Genomic DNA, 12704 nt, shown 5'->3' with positions numbered 1-12704 from the left:
ATAATGCCCTCATGTTATCTCCTAAGCTACGTCAATCGTTAATACAAGCACTTAGTCAACCAGAGTACTATATGACAGGAATTAAGAAAAATGGTTTTGGAGAGACATTAAGTTGTTTTGCCTGCCTATCATTTTCTGAAAAAGATTTACAAAATGTTAAGAAGCCACACAATTGACCTTTGTTTGTCACAGTAACAGTTGGATCACAAAGGATTTTCTGAATCATGATTGATTCTGAATCCGGAGTAAACCTCCTCTCTTTAAAAGCCTAATCAAATCTTGGATTTTCTGTGGAGCAGCTAATGAAACCCAAACTCATGATACAAGGGTTTAATCAAGATGAGCAAAAATCCCTTGTGGCTATTGAACTCAAATTAACCATTGGAGAGCTCTTGTCAATGGTTATAGCCTTAGCTTTGTAATTTTCGGTTAGAGGCACCTCTTTCTCACCCTCTACCTTAGTGAGAACTAGCTTAGGTTCCAAATCGGATTCATCTACTAGTCCCCACAACCCTTTTCCTCAAATAAAATACTTTATAATATAAACCCATGTTACATAATTGAAATCATTGAGTTTTATGGGTTTAATGGTGACATTATCATTGTCATCCATTTTTTACAAGAGCTAAGAGAAGAGGAGAGAAAAAGAGAGAAGAGAGAAGAGGAGAGAAAAAGAAAGAAGAGAGAAGGGGAGGAGAAAGAAGAAGCAATATGAGGAACACGAGCACTCCTCCACCCATGGTTCACACGATCACTTGCAAGATCACCAACACTTTGAAGAAGAGTCTTCAAATGGGCTTCAATACTTCCAAGCTCTGATACCATATAAAGATTCAAAAAAGCTTCAATCACGAACCACAAAGTCCAACAGTCTATGTCACATGGGTGCGGGTGCGGGTGCGGCGCAATTTTAAAAATTTTGGACACGGGGACTTGACTATATATATTTTTTAAATATATATATATATATATATATTTTTTAAAAATATATATATATAATATATCCTGTGTGCATATATATGGATATTGTCCTCTAAAGTTTGGCACCAGCATGAGTGTTTTTATAAACTTTGCAAATTGTACTTTTTCCCTTGCAGAAAGGGGGTCCGGGGGCTCCCCCCGACGGCGGTCAGCGGGCGGGGGTCCAGAGGGGGCAGCGCCCCTCGGAATTTTTTTTTCTGGGGCTTATGTTTAAGACTTGTGCTATATATATTTTAAAAATATATATATATAAAGATCATTTTTTTTAACCCTAAAATGGACATTTTTGGACTCGGTCAACATTGACCGAGTCCAAAACAAGGACGGACTCGGCCTCGACTCGTTGACCGAGTCTGACTCGGTGTTGACCGAGTCCGGGCCGTGTCTGAAGCCGCACCCATGTCGGGGCGTGTCGACTCGGGTGCGGCGCCTCCCTAGCCGAGTCCGTGTGACATAGCCAACAGTCTTTGACTTGAGTAGATGACAAAGGTGTTCTCTAAGGAACACGCTTACACAACCCACAAAGGGAATCACAAAAGTGTTCTAAAAGAACACTCACAAATCCCATAAAGGGGATACACAATAAGGCACAATATAAAAAGTATATTTTATTCAATGGAATGAGTGTCAAAAAACATAAATTTACAAAGGGGTGAACACCCCTATTTATACACAAAAGAGGACAGAGATGTAAAAGAGGGAGAGAGAGAGAGAGAGAGATCATTAAAAGAGTGGGAGCAAACAAATCAGTTTGACTCCCAATATTATATATATATTTATATCTGATAAATATATATATATATGTAATATATATTATGTATATACAAGTATATATGTATGTATACATGTATATATATGTATGTATAATATCATATACACAAGTATATATACACACAATTTAACATGTTTCCCCTTTCCTTCCCTCCCCCTTTTGACTCCTCAATGCCCATCACCTCCTCCACAGCACCATGACTAATGGCAAGGCATTTAGATCCATGGAAGGGGACCATGATATCGATCTTGAGAAAGGTTTGGATCCACCATTACATGTCCATCTTTTGCTACTTTAATTGCTTGCAACAAATAAATGACCATGTGTGCTGGAAAGGATGACACCCACCCATGGTGAGGGTTCAGAGCCAATAAGCTTCATACCAGCATGAGTGGGAAGCCATAGGTATGAAAATCACGCTTCAAGGCTCCTTGTAAGTTGTAGGGCCAAATTCAAGTTCCAATAATGACGAAAGGTCATTGTTAGCAGGGAATGTGTTTCTTAAAAGTTCAAGAGAACTGATTAAGTGAACTAGAAAGAAATGAATCCTAGATGCAGTTAATTCTAAATAGGGATGCAAACAGTTAGGATTTGGGTAGGATGTGGCCAATACCATATTCGACTAATCAGATGTTGGCTAAACAGATTCAAACTCAGATTCGGATGGAGAAAAGCTCATACCAGATCTGCTTTTTTTACATGTAAACAGATTCGGATATCAGTCAAATTCAGATATTTGTCAGATTCAGTAGCAAAAATCAAACCATAACCTATTCAATTATAATCGGATAAGGTTTTTAGCTTATCAAATGCAACTAAACAGAATCAAATTCAGTCAGATATCGGATAAAATCTGATCCATTGACATCCCTAGTTCTAAATATTAGGGTCCCATGTATCTCTGATGAGGTAGCAAGAAAAAACATCATCTTGAATTTCTGCATAGACCACCTCGTTGGATTAGTGGACTGCTTAGTGTGGGTCCTTGAACCCCTGTTAAAGCAAACGGGTGGGTTGCTTGTGTTGTAGAGATGAGGATAGGGAAATTGATGGGTCAGGTGAGTGAGAAACAAAAAAACGAGTAGATAAAAAATTTGTCATCCAAATATATTTATATTTAAATTCTATTTTAGACATTTTATTATCCAAATCATTTTTTGTTAGTGTTTAAGTATGCTGTTTTTTTATTTATTAGCCATAAACAATAAGCATAAATACATCTAAACAGGGCCTAAGCCTCTACAACTAGAATCATAGTGTATTAATAGCCACAAAACCAAAGCCATATTCATACAATTTGAATTTTCTATCCGCTTGAGCATTTTCTGTGGGGAACACTAAAAGGTCCTATTTATACTGAACATGAATAATGTTACATAGAGATATGCCAGTTGGAGTGCCCCAAAATCCTAAGGATTCCTCCACAAGGTTTTTCCATAGAGGGTGAATCAGGGCTACGGTCAAGCCAAAAGCTATGTCACACGGACTCGGCTAGGGAGGCGCCGCACCCGAGTCGACACGCCCCGACACGGGTGCGGCTTCGGACACGGCCCGAACTCGGTCAACACCGAGTCGGACTCGGTCAACGAGTCGAGGCCGAGTCCGTCCTTGTTTTGGACTCGGTCAATGTTGACCGAGTCCAAAAATGTCCATTTTAGGGTAAAAACAAAAAAAAATGATCTTTATATATATATATATATATATATATATATATTAAATATATATAGCACAAGTCTTAACTCCGCCTGTGTAGTTATACACTGCCGGTCCCAAGCCCGGATAAAGGAGGAGGGTTGCGGTAGGCCTGTGACAGCCAGCATAAAAACTTTGTCATATCCTATGAAAATGAACCAATATGAGAATTTCGTTGGGGCGTTCCCTACTGAGCGACGCGCTGTACTCTCTAGGCCCGGAGGCAGTGATAAATGTGCAAGGGTTGCTAGGTCGTCGCCCAGAAGCGACGCGTCACACCGGCGCTCGGGTGTGGTGTCAAATAGGCAAGGGTTCCCTCACTTTGTTGGACGGGTGGGGGTAAAGAAGTTAGTCCAAGACCATAAAATTAGGTTAGCCACTTGGAACATAGGGTCTTTAACTGGTAAGTTGGTAGAGTTAGTAGATGTTATGTGTAGGAGAAAGATTGATATTTTATGTATTCAAGAGACCAAATGGGTAGGTGAGAAAGCTAAAGTGATAGAACCTTGGGGATATAAGATTTGGTATACAGGAATAAATAGGAATAGGAATGGAGTAGGGATTGCTATGAGTCGTCAGTTTATAGATAATGTAGTTGAGGTCCGTAGGAAGGGTGATAGAATTTTACTTATTAAATTAGTATTAGGTACGGATATTATTAATATTATTAGTGTTTATGCACCTCAAGTAGGTTTAGATGATTCCATTAAGCATCAATTTTGGGAAGATTTAGATGGAGTAGTACAAGAGACATCTTATGGAGAAAAGCTTTTCATCGGCGGTGACCTTAATGGACATGTAGGCATTAGTAGGGATGGATTTGAGAATATCCATAGAGGCTATGGTATAGGAGAAAGAAATGAAAGTGGAGAAAGGATTTTAGATTTTTGTTTGTCCTATGATATGATCTTAGCAAACACTTGGTTTAGGAAGAGGGAGTCTCACCTAGTAACATTTAAAAGTGGGGTTAATACGAGTCAGATAGATTTTTTCCTACTTAGAAAGAGAGATAGGGGTTGTTGCATCGATTGTAAGGTTATACCAGGAGAAAGTGTAGCTACACAACATAGAGTCTTAATTTTAGATCTTAGAATTAGACAATGCCGCAAAAGGGATAGACATAGGATAGATCCTAGAATTAAGTGGCGGGCACTGAAAGGAGCTAAACAAGGAATGTTTGTAGAGCAGGTAGTTAAGGAAGTTGATTGGTGTCTCGAGGAGGATTCAGAATCAATGTGGAATAAGATAGCGGGTGGTATGAGAAAAGTAGCTAAGGAGGTATTGGGTGAGTCTAAAGGCGGTGCACCACTAGGTAAGGATACATCATGGTGGAACGAGGATGTCAAATTAGCTATTAAGGTTAAAAGAGAGTGTTATAGAAATCTAAGTAAGAGTCGTGATAATGAGAATTTGGAGAAGTATATGATAGCAAAGAAGGAAGCTAAAAAAGTTGTTCGAAACGCGAGGGCTAAGGTATATAAGGAGGTTTATGACAAGTTGGATACCAAAGAAGGCGAGAAGGATATTTATAGGCTTGCAAAGATGAGAGATAGGAAATCGAAGGATTTGGGTATGGTTAGATGTATCAAAGATGAAACGCAAAGGGTTTTAGTCAAAGATGAGGAGATTAAGGAGAGATGGAAAGATTATTTTGATAAGCTATTTAATGATAGTCATGCTCAAGATCTTGGAGACTTCTCCATTCCTTTTCATGAGATAAATCGTGACTTCATGCGCAAGATTCAAAAGAAAGAAATTGCAGAGGCTTTGAAGAAAATGAAATCAAGAAGGGCAGTTGGCCCAGATGGTATACCTATCGAGGCTTGGAAATGCTTGGGAGAGAAAGGTTTAGAATGGTTGACAAATCTTTTTAACTTGATTTGGCGAACAAATAAGATGCCTAATGAGTGGAGGAAGAGTACTTTGGTGCCTTTATATAAGAATAAGGGTGATATACAAGATTACACAAACTATCGTGGTATAAAACTCATGAGTCATACTATGAAACTTTGGGAGAGGGTGATTGAGTCTAGGTTGAGGAAGGTTGTCATGATATCGGAGAATCAATTTGGTTTTATGCCTGGAAGATCAACTATGGAAGCTATACATCTTCTTAGACAACTTATTGAAAGATATAGAGAGAGGAACAAAGATTTGCATATGGTTTTTATTGATTTAGAGAAGGCATACGATAGAGTACCTAGGGACGTTCTCTGGTGGACAATGATGAAGAAAGGTGTTTCTCTCAAGTACATTAGTATAATTAAAGATATGTATGAAGGAGTAGTAACCAATGTCCGCACTTGTGGAGGGGTGACAACCAATTTTCCGATAACGGTTGGGTTACATCAAGGATCTGCTTTAAGCCCTTTCCTATTTGCGATAGTGATGGATGAGCTTACGAGATCAATTCAAGAAAATGTACCGTGGTGTATGTTGTTTGCTGATGATATTGTTTTGATTGATGAGTCTAGAGCTGGGGTTAATGCTAAGTTAGAATTATGGAGACAGACATTGGAAGCTAGAGGTTTTAAGTTGAGTAAGAGTAAGACTGAATATATGGAATGTCGGTTTAGTAAGCAACGAAGTAGTGATGGGAGTGTAGTGAAGCTTGGTGAGCAAGATATACCGGTGAATGATTATTTCAAATATTTGGGATCCATCATTCAAAAGTATGGAGAAATTGATGGAGATGTAAATCATAGGATAAAGGTTGGGTGGATGAAATGGAAAAGTGCTACTGGAGTGTTGTGCGATCGTAGAATGCCATTGCGGTTGAAGGGAAAGTTTTATAGGACGACTATTAGACCCGCTTTACTATATGGTACGGAATGTTGGGCTGCCAAGAGACATCATATTCAAAAAATGAGTGTAGCTGAGATGCGGATGCTTAGATGGATGTGTGGAAATACAATAAAAGATAAGATTCGGAACGAAGAGATACATAAGAAGGTAGGTGTTGCACCCATTGAAAATAAGATGCGAGAGAATCGTTTACGGTGGTTTGGACATATTCGGCGAAGGCCTAATGATGCTCCAGTTAGAAGGTTGGAGAAATGGGAAAATATATTAGTTAAAAGAGGTCGGGGTAGGCCTAGGAAGACTTGGATGGAGATGATAGGAAAGGATATGAATGCTTTGAACCTCACCGAGGACATGGCGTTGGATAGAAATGATTGGAGGAAAAGGATTCATGTGGAAGACCCAAAATGAATTTCTTTTTTGGTTCATATCGCTGACCCCAATTGTTTTGGGATGAAGGCGTAGTTGTTGTTGTTGTTGTTGTTGTAGCACAAGTCTTAAACATAAGCCCCAGAAAAAAAAAATCCGGGGGGCGCTGCCCCCTCTGGACCCCCGCCCGCTGACCGCCGCCGGGGGGGAGCCCCCGGACCCCCTTTCTGGGCAAAAGTACAATTTGCAAAGTTTATAAAAACACTCATGCTGGTGCCAAACTTTAGAGGACAATATCCATATATATGCACACAGGATATATTATATATATATATATTTTAAAATATATATATATATATATAGTCGAGTCCCCGTGTCCAAAATTTTTAAAATTGCGCCGCACCCGCACCCATGTGACATAGGCCAAAAGGAAATTTTGAATTTTAATCAAATGGAAAAACGATACAAGTGAATAAATAATAAATAAATAAACAACAAAAATAGAAGCAAACTTGTTATATGTGTTTCTCTAACTCTTTGTGCAAGCACCACGGCAACAAAAAGTGTCAAACAGAAAAATTGTAGATTCATAATCAAATAACAACGAACGTGAAGTATGATAAACTAAGCAAATAAGTGGTCTCAAATTCTCCCAGGCACATCACGACAACAAAATTGGTGAATGCTTGACCAATTTTGGATTTATAATCAACACATAGATACCTCTCAGAATTCTTTCTAATTTTCAATTGCTGGCTAGTCTTTTTTTCTCCTTAATGCTACATTTTCCCCAAAGAACCCCAAGAGTAAAGGAAAAGAAAAAAGACCAAGAAGGAAGACAATAACATCTCTTGAGCTCCAATTCTTCAATTGCATCGGTGCCCACGTCCATCCTACGCTCTACAAGTGCATTAAAAAAGACACAAACCCCAAAAATAGATCTCATTTTTCTTCAGATTAATCCTCAAAACCAAAATCTACACAAATTTCCGGAAAAGAAGAAGAAGAAATTATCTCCTAGACCAAACTAATCGTGTGAGCTTCCGTCTCAGAACTAGGATCCACAAATAAACCGAAAATCATAACAAAGACAGAGAGAGAGAGAGAGAGAAATCTGGGTTTCTGCAAAATCCGAAAAGAACTAAATCGAAAACGAGTTTGTCTCGATTAACAAAGGAACCTTTGGTTCATCACCATCATTTAAGTAGCTCTAGGAATCCATGAATGACCATCAACTGAAGCAAGAAAACCCTAAATTTCTCGGACCCAAAAAACCTTAAAAAAAGGCACATGAAGACGAAGAACAATATCAAACAGAGAAATCCAGAAAAAGAGAAAAAAAAGGAAATTTTTTCTAAAGTATAGATAAAAAGAAAGGAAAAATCTCACCTTTTCGAGATATTCTCCTTCGGGAGAAGATGCGTCTCGCCTTCCGCGGGAATTCAGAAGGGCGATAAGAAGGCGATTGCGGGAACAAAAATAATAGAACGCCGCAGTTTATAGGAGAATCTAGGGATGTAAACGGATCGGATAATGTCTGGATCGTGACTGATCCAAATCCGAATACCAAATTTGAGAAGAAGAAGAAAGTGGCTCATGATCCATATGGCCAGGCTATAGATAAAGGTTATAACGCTACAATCGTTCGTACAAGCAATCTAATAAAAAAAACTATATTTTCACTTTTTTTTACATGCAATGTAGCAAAAAACAGCATTTTTGGCTTATTTTGAGGATCTAAGCTTATAGAAGTGACGTACATAAATTATTTTAGTAGTAAACGGATTTTGGATCATGTTTTTGCAACATGCAGGGTAGTTTTCCAAAGGCTTCCAAAATCAATAACTTACAATATACCAAAATTTCATGACTAAAAAAAAATTTTATTTAAATTATTCAAAGTGTAATCTCTAGTAAACAAACCATGTTGAATGCATCTATGAGGTCAGATTGAGTGGATATAAATTGCACATGATTTTCCAACTAGGTTATTCATAAAATAGAAAATAGCAAATATATATATATATATATATCCATGGATAATTAAGGTTTATTATGAAAAAAAAAGATTAACAAATATATAAAAATAGGCATACATCTAAAATGAATTGTTTTTGTTAAAAAATACATATAGAAAAATATTAAAGCCATCAAATATCTTTTTATACCACTTATTGAGGAAAGTAAAGTTTTTACATTTTCATGGCACAAATGTAGGAAGGGCATAAGGCTTTCAATGGCTCAAATAAGTGTCAGATTGGGTCGACCTTAATCCACCGGTATAAACAGTTAGTGTAATATCGCGTATTTTCATACTTAGTCATTTTGAGATTTTTTCAAAAAATTAGTTAAGTCTAGGAGAAAAATCGTTTGAGCCTCGATTTTAGATCGATGTTTTTTAGTCTGGGTTTGACCCAGGTCTCACTTTCTAGGTCTAAACGAGCCAATCGAAACGTGAGAAAAAAGATTTATTTTTGACATTTAAATTCAAGCAAAATTTGGGTTATTTTCAGGCAAATTTCATAAATGAAATTCGAGTTATATATTGTTAGATGCGTCTCAAAATTTTAAGCACAATGATATTTTATTTTTCTCGATTCGGGCTACGGTTGGCCTGAAAATCATATTTTTTCAAAAAATGAGCAGTTTGATGGTTCAGATCCGGACTTGGATCGGATCGGATCAGATCTGATGGATTTGATCCAAATTAATATAGATTTAAACTATATTCAAGATCCATATTAATCTGGATTTGATCCAACCCAAAACCCATTTGGATTTTTGAGTTAGATTTGGATCTTAGATCCAGATTCAAATACAAATCCATGCCCAATGATTTTTCTAACTTTAAATTCATCAAAACCTTTAAATTGGAGTTTATTTATGTTAAGAAGCCTCCCACATTAATTTGGTAATTTTTGAAACAACAACAACTACGCCTTCATCCCAAAACAATTGGGGTCAGCGATATGAACCAAAAAAAGAAATTCATTTTGGGTCTTCCACATGAATTCTTTTCCTCCAATCATTTCTATCCAATGCCATGTCCTCGGTGAGGTTCAAAGCATTCATATCCTTTCCTATCATCTTCATCCAAGTCTTCCTAGGCCTACCCTGACCTCTTTTAACTAATATATTTTCCCATTTCTCCAACCTTCTAACTGGAGCATCATTAGGCCTTCGCCGAATATGTCCAAACCACCGTAAGTGATTCTCTCGCATCTTATTTTCAATGGGTGCAACACCTACCTTCTTACGTATCTCCTCGTTCTGAATCTTATCTTTTATTGTATTTCCACACATCCATCTAAGCATCTGCATCTCAGCTACACTCATTTTTTGGATATGATGTCTCTTGGCAGCCCAACATTCCGTACCATATAGTAAAGCGGGCCTAATAGTCGACCTATAAAACTTTCCCTTCAACCGCAATGGCATTCTACGATCGCACAACACTCCAGTTGCACTTTTCCATTTCATCCACCCAACCTTTATCCTATGATTTACATCTCCATCAATTTCTCCATACTTTTGAATGATGGATCCCAAATATTTGAAATAATCATTCACCGGTATTTCTTGCTCACCAAGCTTCACTACACTCCCATCACTACTTCGTTGCTTACTAAACCGACATTCCATATATGCAGTCTTACTCTTACTCAACTTAAAACCTCTAGCTTCCAATGTCTGTCTCCATAATTCTAACTTAGCATTAACCCCAGCTCTAGACTCATCAATCAAAACAATATCATCAGCAAACAACAAACACCACGGAACATTTTCTTGAATTGATCTCGTAAGCTCATCCATCACTATCGCAAAAAGAAAAGGGCTTAAAGCAGATCTTTGATGTAACCCAACCGTTATCGGAAAATTGGTTGTCACCCCTCCACAAGTGCGGGCATTGGTTACTACTCCTTCATACATATCTTTAATTATACTAATGTACTTGAGAGAAACACCTTTCTTCATCATTGTCCACCAGAGAACATCCCTAGGTACTCTATCGTATGCCTTTTCTAAATCAATAAAAACCATATGCAAATGTTTGTTCCTCTCTCTATATCTTTCAATAAGTTGTCTAAGAAGATGTATAGCTTCCATAGTTGATCTTTCAGGCATAAAACCAAATTGATTCTCCGATATCATGACAACCTTCCTCAACCTAGACTCAATCACCCTCTCCCAAAGTTTCATAGTATGACTCATGAGTTTTATACCACGATAGTTTGTGCAATCTTGTATATCACCCTTATTCTTATATAAAGGCACCAAAGTACTCTTCCTCCACTCATTAGGCATCTTATTTGTTCGCCAAATCAAGTTAAAAAGATTTGTCAACCATTCTAAACCTTTCTCTCCCAAGCATTTCCAAGCCTCGATAGGTATACCATCTGGGCCAACTGCCCTTCTAGATTTCATTTTTTTCAAAGCCTCTGCAATTTCTTTCTTTTGAATCTTGCGCATGAAGTCACAATTTATATCATGAAAAGGAATGGAGAAGTCTCCAAGAAAAGCGTCGGTGTGACGTGTCGCTTCTGGGCGACGACCTAGCAACCCTTGCCCATTTATCACTGCCTCCGGGCCTAGAGAGTACAGTGCGTCGCTCAGTAGGGAACACCCCAACTAAATTCTCATATTGGTTCATTTTCATAGGGTATGATTAAGTTTTTGAAAGCTTCTGAATATTAAATAATTGATTAATTAATTAATTTAATTTAATTTAATTCCGAAAAATTTATTTTAATGAAGTCCCTAGACTTAACTAAAAACATCTGAGAAGATTTGAGAGACTCAGAGTTCTGTTAAAATAAATTTTTGAAAAGTCAAACTTGAAAAGTTTTAAAATTTTTGAAAAACTCATAAAAAAGAGTTTTAAATTTTTTAGAATTCTCTCTCTCCAACCCTTTTAGATGGGTTGGAGAAGGGGGGAGGGGAGAGCACCCCCCTCTCACCCTCATTATATATAAAAAAAAAGAGAGAAAAAAAGGGAAGAAAGAGAAGAGAGAGAGAAAAAGAGAGAAAGGGGAAAAAAGAGAGGAGGAGATTCAAGCTTCTCCAACCATCCAACCACCTTCTACCATTGTTTTCTTGTTTTGGATTCATGGTACGGGTCTTTCTATTGAATCGAATGAGAAAAAGAGCATGGATTTGTATTTCATGCAATGTTTTAGTGAAAATCCATGGAAAAAAGACTAAATTTGTATAATTACTCTAAGTTGGAAGTTGCACCTTTTTTCGAGGTTTATTTTGGAGAATATATATATTTTGATTCTCATGATTGGGGAATCTTAACTCGAGACAGATTTTCCATGTTTGCAACATGTGCAAATCTGGCCCGGATTTAGAGCATGTGAAACCTTGAAAATCTGGATGTAACAATGAGTATAAGCATAGATTTTTTTTATTGTAATGGGTGGTACATGTGTATGTAAATGGTTGCTTCTTGAATCAACGCAAATCTGAATATGCTTATCTTTTGAGTGTGATTATGTGTGTGAATACATATCTAAATTTTAAGTCTGCCCATGCATGCATAATTGTTTGTGTATATGCATATAAATGCATACGTGAAACATGAAATTTCATATATATACAAGTTGCCTAAACATGATTGTGCATATATAGGTATATCAAAAAAAAATAATACGACAGTGGGTTGTGGTGGGTGCCTGGCAGCCCAACCGAGTTGGGCTCGGTTGGGGCAAGTCTTGGCCCTGTCAAGTCAGCCTGTCGACAGGCCTAGTACAGACCTGCCAGGCCAGCCATTCTATTTAAAAACCAATGTCACATGTCCTAGTGATTTCTTACCAGAAAGGACATGAAAACTAATGTCCCATCACACCTGATCAATTTGCTATAACCAAACAGTGAACATTCATATATAGGTAGACTAGTTTTTTTTTTAATCTTCATACTTGGTTGTAGCTTCTGTAAGTGTAAAAATGATCAACTAATACTCAGGTTCTCTCAGATAAAGCAACACCAGGCTATGCAGTTTGAAAATCTCTACCATAGTTGCAAGCATGCTAACTACCATAAAATGGTCACATAAAGACACTGAACTTAATTGGAGATTGAACAT

The 12704-nt window shown here is 37.5% G+C and overlaps 1 protein-coding gene across 1 annotated transcript in view; it reads right to left on the bottom strand.

The window, feature by feature from the left end:
- LOC149827508 (protein YSC84-like) overlaps positions 1-8104 on the bottom strand; it is a 29063-nt gene extending 20959 nt beyond the window's left edge. The window contains exon 1 of the mRNA XM_090019426.1: positions 8006-8104. The gene's annotated coding sequence lies outside the window, so the exon portion shown is untranslated. The remainder of the gene's footprint in view (positions 1-8005) is intronic.
- Between the last annotated feature and the right edge of the window lie 4600 nt (positions 8105-12704).

This window comes from Nuphar pumila, chromosome 10, assembly GCF_984573655.1.
Source record: "Nuphar pumila chromosome 10, dmNupPumi1.hap1.1, whole genome shotgun sequence".
Classification (NCBI taxonomy): Eukaryota; Viridiplantae; Streptophyta; class Magnoliopsida; order Nymphaeales; family Nymphaeaceae; genus Nuphar; species Nuphar pumila.
Note: the sequence above shows the minus strand (reverse complement) of the source record. Positions and strands in the feature narration are given on the sequence as shown.